The sequence below is a fragment of the Solea solea genome, chromosome 16 (assembly GCF_958295425.1).
Source record: "Solea solea chromosome 16, fSolSol10.1, whole genome shotgun sequence".
Lineage (NCBI taxonomy): Eukaryota > Metazoa > Chordata > Actinopteri > Pleuronectiformes > Soleidae > Solea > Solea solea.
In genome coordinates, this window is record NC_081149.1 from 13,474,704 (window position 1) to 13,481,936 (window position 7,233).

Consider the following 7,233-nt stretch of genomic DNA (forward strand, 5'->3'; position numbering starts at 1 on the left):
CAAGCGGAACGATGTCTAACTGTAGATCAGTTAAAAAGACTTAGCAATCCTAAAGGGGCTTTCTGAACCTGAAAAACAAATTACCTGAAAGCAGTGTCGGCCCGTCCATAGAGGGCGCTAGGGCGTCGCCCCACCAGTCTCACATGAAGAAGAAGACATGAATCGTCTAAAATAATTTATAAAGCCGTGCAAAATGTATAAATGCGCTACACGTTGTACAGTCCGCGACTACCGTGTGTAATCTGCATTCAAATGTAGTTTAAAAACATTAACTTGTCTCACTCGCTGACAGCGAGTGCTGGTCAAGTGACGTATTTCCGGTTGTCGGGCGCACACGCATCCGAGCGCACACGTCTGTTTCGTAAACTTTTGCTCTGAGGACTTTTGCTTTGAGTGAGACACGCACATAAACACCCTTGCAGTGCAAAATATAAGAGAACTCTCGGCCGCAGAGTCTTACGCCCGAAGAAGACTCCCACGGTCGGCGGACTGGACTGATACCGGCGGAAACGGAAATGGCTCCGCTCGCTTCTATGTAAGTTGTGCTAACTTTACCAGTGCTTAAATGCGTGTTTCGTCATGGAAAAAAGAAGCACCAAACACTTTTCTCTCGCTGCAAAATAAGCCGTTTCATAGAAGAAAAGCTTCGAAAAAATTCTTTTCAACTAACCTATACAGTTATTTAGAACACCTAATACAGTAAAATGACTCATATCGTGTGTGTATGAAGTAGCTACAAGACTCCAATGAACGTGAAAACATAAACTACTCATACAAGTTACGGATTTGTACCTCTTCAAATTGGACGAATATTACTTTTTTGTTTCAAAAAGTGAACTTTGACCCTATAATTCTCCAAAGGTATACAGCAAAAGTAATTGCAGTAGTCAATGTGTGTGGTCAGTGTAAAATAATAGAGAATCTCCTCTTCATACATAATATTAGAAAATAGTGGCTAAGAGGTTGTGGAGTAAAGACTGAAAAGACTTCGATGACAAACTGGGGGCCGTAGTTTTTATAACTTCTCCTCAAACCTGTAAAAACATAAAAAGCCTCACTTTGTCAGTGGTTTACCCTGCACTCCTGAGTACCTCTGCCTTTGGTTTGCTATCACGCTTTGTCCTCAAAAGGCATCTTCCTTGAATGCTTGAACTTTCGTCTTTATTCAAAACTCCTAGAGAAGAAGAACAGAAAGAATCGTGGGCTCCTGCTGTGAAGCTGCAGGTGCCACTGGTAAAGAAAGAGGGAGAGAGAGAGAGGGCATGGACTCAGTGTTTGTGTGCGGTGCATCATTAAACTGCAGCCAACAATGTTCTCTACATTGTTAAGTTTGATACTGGAGTTTTTTTTTTTAATATGTTTTATATTCTGTACAAACACTGACCAACAGTGATGTTCATCTGCTTTGGTCAGCACTAACGTGTGTGTGTGTGTGTGTGTGTACATTTCCTCCAGCAGACATACCCCCCCTCCCCCAGTGTATTAGAGCAGAGAATGCTGCTGAATTTTAACGACTCGCAGCCCTAATTTTAAATATTCAGCAACTTTTTTTAATCATTCAACATTTTCCTGTGGGGTGACAAAGTCAAAATAGATTTTTTTTTTCTTATCTCTTAACAAACACTTTAACAGGGATAGCAGTGCTGTTAGGTGTAAGGGATGTGGGGGATACGGTTTTTATTGTGAGAGGGAAAAGTAATCAGACCAACTGATGTGTGCTAATGCAAATCCTCTCTGTGGATTCTAGTGGTTCACCTTTACGCAAGTAGAAAATGACTGTAATTGTTTGTCTGGGGGAAAAAAAAAAAGTGTCGATAAACAAAGACAAAGAGCACCTCTTTCACCATAAACCGTGACAAAAACCACAAAGAGCCGTATAGTGCCGTCCCTGGTAATCAACTTGTTGTTGTGTTCGCTGTGTTTGTTTAAGTTGAAATACATGGCTTTGTCCCCCCCCCCCCCCCCCAAAAGTTGGACGGTTCGTATGCGGAACACATCCACAGCATATATCAGTCATGTTTCAAAGACTAAGTGAACTCCCGGCTCGGTGCCACAGGACTGATTAGGAACTTGATCTCACAGTAACATTCAGGCTGGAATTTGATCAAGGCAAGGGAAACCAGGCAGCAGCTAAACAATTATGGGGAAATTTAATCTGCTGGTAAGCAGCATGCTCTGCACTCCATACCACCCAAAGCCTCTCCTAAACCTGACCTTTTGTAAACAGACCCTCCTGGTCAAATATGGGACAGCAGCCAGGGTCAAGGAGGAGACGAGGAGGAAGAAGAGGAGGGGACGGAGGAAGGAGATGTGGACATAGACCCTTGCCCTGCAGGTATGACTTTCGACAGTGGAAGAGTCCTGCTGCTCAGTTACAGTGATGAACGACTTTGCCTACCCTCTGATAATTGCTCACTCAGGGGCAGAGAGAGGTCCATTAATCAAACTGAGCTGAGGTACTGCAGGACTCCTCCACCTATGGCAGACCCCAGCATGCCTCAACAACCCTGGGGCAGCCCCAGAGGCATCAGCTTCAAAGGAACCAGGACTGGTCAGTACACTGTCATTTTTGCAATGACAGCCGGTGCTTCTGCCCACAATCTAACCTGCTGAAAAGAGCAGACATGGGTGTGGAAGTGAGGAGTCTTCTCTGTTAAGTGACTGCCAAATGGAAAAAAAAGGCTTTCATCTTAAAATTGAGGCAATCTGAACTGTGCACCTATGGGGCTGTCACATGAGAAGGAGAGAGAAATTAATACGAGACAAAAGCAGACAGAAAGAAGGCGAGGGAGGGCAGTCCTCTTTCCCTCTGATGACAAATTTAGAACATAAACAGAAAGGAAAAAGTTTGCAGTTGATTCTCACAATCATGCATCAGTTGCTGTGTCTGTGGGTGATGGCAAAGTTGTTTTTTTTAACAAAGTAGCAGATGCAGCCAAATCGCTTCGTCTCAACAGTCAAATCCATTAGATCAAGGTAACGTAATATTGCCTGCACTGAATATTGTTAAGGGAGGATTCTGTTCCGTCTGTTAGATTGATGGGAACTCACAATCAAGGTCACGGTCTCATCTGTTTTCGGAGAGTTTGCTGTGACACAACAGTGCTGTGATTTAACTGTTTGTGAAAGGAAGAAACACACGGGTCCAAAGTGAGGATTTGACGTCGTGTCTGCATTTACCCCTGTCCCCCTTTGATCTGCGTTAAACAGCATAGCCTATAAATATGGCAATCATCTTTCTTCCATCTCGGTATTTTTGTCTACAGTATATCATCGCCGCACAACTTATTTATTCATGTGGTTGCTTATTATTAACACCACTTCAATGCAGCGTGACAATTAAAAACAGCCCCATCAGTCATTCGCTCTAGTTACTGGACCGTATACAGTGTATCTCTGCATTCAGTATCATTTCAGTACACACATATGTATGTATGTACGTATGTGTGTATATATATATATATGTATATACATATATGTATGTGTGTGTGTGTGTATATATATATATATACATATATGTATGTATGTGTGTGTATATATATATGTATGTATGTGTGTGTGTATATATATGTATATATATATGTGTATATATATATATATATATATATATAATAAGCAATAAACCATTCAACCTTTTAGTTGCAGGACTTGTTTAATACTCTATATAAACCTAGCTCCAATCTAAACCTTGGATTGTTGACACTTAAACCACGAATGATGCATCAGAAACATTTTTTCTTAGTTATATGTTTAAACTCTTCCAAATATTCGCTCAAAAGATCTTATGGAATCATCTTATCTTATAAAAATCATAATAAGCATCTCTCAGAGGCCAAGACTCTAAGCTGATGATGATGAGGGTGAATTGCCTTTTTAACAAATAATGAGTCTGATTTCAGCGTTAGTTATTGTGGCTCTGTTCATAAATACACTCAGGTCTGTGAGGTCGTACCGTTGAAAGATTTAAAAAGTTTTCTTTGCAGACGAAGCTCGGAAATTATGTGGAAATGTTCTTCTTCGGCGAACTTCCTTTGGCCTCTTTGGGTGGAGTGTTGCGGGATCTCATGCAAACTGACCCGCATGTTACTGACCAAACGCTCTTTGTCAGAATATTATTACACAAACAAACGCTACATCAACCCCAATTATGATCTTTAACCTTGCCAGAAATCCGCACTGTCTACTGAGTCATGAAATCTGTTTAGCAATTAAAAATCCATCAGGCGTCGGGCAGACACTAAAAATAGACCTAAAAGAAAATGTGTACAGTGTTCATAATCACCATATGGCCAGGAACAGACTGCAAATGGGTGATAATGTTGCCCCATGACTCCCAGCAACTGTGAACAAGCTCAGTATATCACAGTGTATGTAGTGAATCTCTGACACACTGCTTTATTTGCTTTCATAGATTGTGAATACATGGTGAGGTTGAAGAGGAGCAACAGCTTTCTTCTTGATTGTGTGAGATCAGTACTTCACTTCAAACATGGCGTCCACTGTCACTGTGAAAGCCGGGTCCTGTTATTCTTTGCAGCCAAAAGTGGAGCTCAGTGGTACTGGATCCTGAGTGAGTGTGTGTGTGTGTGTGTGTGTGGGGAAGCCAATGTCTTTAAATGTGCCTGTATGGGCTCACAACACACTGCTGGTTATTAAATGGAAACCAAGTCCTTCCATCTCATCTTAAACTGCCTGTAGTGTTTCGAGCCAGTCTGCTTTCACGGTCCAGGTTATGTGCCGCGTGTGTCACTCCTGTCCTCTCGCTGTACTGTATATACATCGCATCTGCTATAATGAGAGGCAGGAGAAGGAGCCTTATTGGCTTCAGGGGCTACCATGGGAGCCCACATCATTGTCCTTATAGGCTATAGTGGTTTATTTCTGTATTAGCTCATAGCCCAAGACATTAAATGGAATATCAGCAGGGCGATTGAGACCTAGACACTAAAATACCTGTAATATGTTAGGGTTAGCAGTCTGGTGTCACACTGCTATGGAGATATATAATGCATACATATATATATATATATTTATATAATTGTTTAAACCCCTGCTTTCACAAGAAACACTCGTAGAGCAGCTATTACTATGACAGCAACTGTATAGGCGGAGGAACTGTGCTCTCGCTCGCGACACAGCTCATCTCTCAGACAGACGGATGTATTAATAGGAGTTCCATAACCCAAAGTGCCACCTCACTCGAGGACTTCATGTCCACAAGACATGTCCGTCCAGCCGATGCAGTGCTTTGTAGTCATCACATGCAGCATCAAAGGAATTCAATTATCTTGTCTGCGGATTTATTTTTTGTCCCTTTTTTCTTCTTCTTCTTCTTCTTCTTCTTTTTTTTTGATATTTACATACACACATGGATGACTCCTCCGAGAGTACGCATCACATGTCTGATGCTCTGCGGGAGTGCGGGATAATTTAGTGATTGACCTTTTACGTTGTCTATGCCAGACGCGCCGCCATTTGTCCCCCTCTCTCTCTCTCTCTCAGATGGAACCGCTTTGACCGCATGTACGCACTGAACCCGGGAATTTGTCAAGAAGACTGATGGTGTGTTCAAGGTGAAAACTGTCTCCGGAGTGTACGCTCATCTTTCTGCCCCTCTGCGATTCAACAATCACCAGACGCCTTTAAACACCAACAGTGTTATTTAAAACTAATGAAGACCCAGCGTGGCTTAACTGTCCTCGAGCTGTAATAAAGTACTCGGTAAACCTTTCTGATAAGCATCCTCTGTGCTGTGCAGGGCTAAATGTTCAGATTAACAGAATGCATAAACCCCTCCTGATTAATGTCAAAGGGAATCCATTAGACAACACATTAACAGGATGTTGTTGCTATTGTTGGCAAAAAAAAAAGGGTTGTTTTTATTTTTTTGTTACGTTTTCTGGGAACTTGTAATTATCCTCAAAGACGGCGTCTCTCTGCGTTTGTTTGTCTGCACGGAAGAATAAACTATACGACCGCGGTGAGTTGATTCTTTAAAAGAAACGGGAGTCATGTGTTGCTCGTGGGTAAAGGTCACTGACAAAAAAAATCATCAGTATGTAATAAATGTGAGGCGATGTAATGAAGAGTGTGGACAACATCTGTTTATCTGTGAGGAAAGCAGAATGCTTATCATTACAAGCTCCTCTCATACTCATTTGCTCTACTGGCCGCGGATCTGTTCTCTGCAGCTGTGGGCACAATCACCACACACACACACACACGTGCACGCACACACACATGTGCACGCACATAGACACTCCTCTCTCTCTCTCCCTCTTTCTGGCACATAAACAAGAAAAATTGATTACCACCTCTTCCTGATTGCAGCCCCTCTGTCTTCTAAATCTAAATTGCAGCCCCAGCCACAAAAGCAGCCCATGTCGCTGAAGCACACTGAATCAATCTCTCCCACTCTCGAGCTCCTTCACTGCCAAATAAAAAGTACAACCCTTTTGTTGGGCACCGCTGTGAGTATTCCATGACCTTGTGCTCAAAGGGTGGACGTTAAGTTTCCTGGTTTGAGGCTAATGGATTTGTTCAGAAGTGCCACTTGTTAAATTTATCTAGACTTGACGAGACTTAAAGATGTGCAGGGGAACTTGTAATTACCACTTTTGCAAAATGTTCTTCCCTTCAAACCAAATCTGTCTTCTCTGTAGGGCATTCCTTTCATTTGCCTTATATATTCCCCGCACATCCTCGAAACAGTCGGACATTATTCCACCAGGAAGCATATCTATTTATTCTGACTGCACTGGCTTTACAATCCATTGATTTGCATTCCTCGCCATTTAAATGATACGATACATTGCATTTTAAACGCGGCAAAACTGGTTAAAATTCAGCAATTAAACTCACTGAAGTACATCAGCAGTTTTAAGAGGAGTTATCGGCGACGAAATACTGAAAAGCTCCCGCGCCCCCAAGCCTGTGATACCGACTCACAACCAACACCACCGCTCATTATCTGTCCCTGGCTCCGTCTCCGTCCTTAATCACGTTCCCTTCGCCTCGTCTACACTGGATCCCCTGCATTGTTTGCCACATGTATCACAATCCAGTCTTTAATGTGTCCTTATCCATCACTCAGACAGACAAGGCACTTAACATAAGGATGAATCTGGGACCTTGTCCTTTGCAGGAGTCATTATGCATAATTGTTGTCAGCTGCACGGAAAGCATTACCCATGTGCCACTGCTGGAAAACTCTCATTTGCACCCACGGTGAAC

General features: G+C 42.4%; 1 long non-coding RNA gene across 2 annotated transcripts; it reads left to right on the plus strand.

Annotated features, from left to right (window-relative positions):
* Positions 1 to 316: 316 nt before the first annotated feature.
* On the plus strand, positions 317 to 5,978 carry LOC131475958 (uncharacterized). 2 transcript variants are annotated; one of them, XR_009242556.1, is made up of 3 exons: positions 317 to 535; positions 2,228 to 2,335; positions 5,503 to 5,978. It is a non-coding gene; the product is annotated as an uncharacterized LOC131475958 (long non-coding RNA). The 2 variants fall into 2 exon arrangements; XR_009242557.1 differs by lacking the exon at positions 5,503 to 5,978 and adding an exon at positions 2,421 to 2,551.
* Positions 5,979 to 7,233: the final 1,255 nt, after the last annotated feature.